Genomic DNA, 1,314 nt, shown 5'->3' on the forward strand with positions numbered 1-1,314 from the left:
CCGCTGACGTACGAAGAGTAAGTGTGTGATAATTTTTTGACCCTTAAGAGGAGGGTTAAACATGGATTTGTTGACTGTTAACAAAGGACTGAACTGCTTTTGCTAAATTGTGGATGTGAGGCTACAGTTGCACAGTTCAATTGCAAAGGCAAATGTTTGTTGAACAAGGTTTACGCTCCTTAAATCATGTGCAGTCTGTATTAGCACCCTGAGTAGCACCCTATATTAGCACACTGTAATAGCACCCTGAATGCTCGCGTGGGTAGGCAAAAACACGGGGGCACGCATGGATGGGGGTGAAACTATTTTAATCATAATTATTGCCTGGCAACCTGCAATGCAGATGTGTTACCTCATTGTTGAGCGAAATTCTTGCCTGCCTGAATATACTTGGATTTTAGCCGGTAGGATTTCAGCAACTCAATGGAGTGAAGTTATCACGCACGAACGGCAATGCCATCTTTGATAATTGATGACATTTGCACGCGCCATCATGCGGCAACTGCTTTTGCTATTAGAGCCCCCTCCCCCCACCCTCCCTCTACCCTCCCCCCACCACCACCACTACGCTCGCACTCGACGCATATCCATGATAACATGTCTATGTATATGTATAGCGAAGTCATTAAAGTTACACAGCTGTATCTTTATTACTGTACTACCGGTATAGCAAAGCCTAGCTATCATAGATTTTAGTAGCCATCATGTATTAGTAGTATCCTAGATATATGCTCTGAGCGCGAACGCGGTGGCGGGAGGGCGCACTTGACTCGGTTGCCAGTGAGTTTATCAGAAGAATACCCGGCTACAGTACACCGTCAGTTGAGCGCTGTCGCTCTGCGGCACTTGTTTACATGAAAAGTAAGTGCTAATGGGACTAAATGTATCCTCAAATTCTTACCTGGTAAGATTGTTTCTCAACTAGTTAAAAATTCAAATCAAATCCAATTCACATGGAACGGAATAGCAAAAATAGGAAGTATAATGCAGCAATTTAACCATAAAAAGTGAACAGAATCACTCACATTTTGTGAAAAAGTGGATATTATTTTTTACTTTTACTATTTACAGTGACGTAATCACTTTTTAAGCGGTTGTGGTATAATCATAGAGGAGCAATACATTAATCACAGTGGCTATATGCCCGGCAGCCGGGCACGGTCTTCGTTTTCCTAAATGCCCGGCAGTTCTTAACCCTAACTCTAACCCTAACCCTAAACCTAACAAAAACCCTAACTCTAGCCCTAAACCTAGCCCTAACCCTAACCCTAAACCTAACAAAAACCCTAACTCTAGCCCTAAACCTAGCCCTAA

General features: G+C 42.9%; 1 protein-coding gene across 1 annotated transcript in view; it reads left to right on the forward strand.

The window, feature by feature from the left end:
* Positions 1-832: 832 nt before the first annotated feature.
* The window catches only part of LOC106821302, a 12,582-nt gene continuing 12,100 nt past the window's right edge, over positions 833-1,314 (forward strand). The window contains exon 1 of the mRNA XM_014826055.1: positions 833-861. The gene's annotated coding sequence lies outside the window, so the exon portion shown is untranslated. The remainder of the gene's footprint in view (positions 862-1,314) is intronic.

Source organism: Priapulus caudatus, unplaced genomic scaffold, assembly GCF_000485595.1.
Source record: "Priapulus caudatus unplaced genomic scaffold, Priapulus_caudatus-5.0.1 Scaffold68, whole genome shotgun sequence".
NCBI lineage: Eukaryota > Metazoa > Priapulida > Priapulimorpha > Priapulimorphida > Priapulidae > Priapulus > Priapulus caudatus.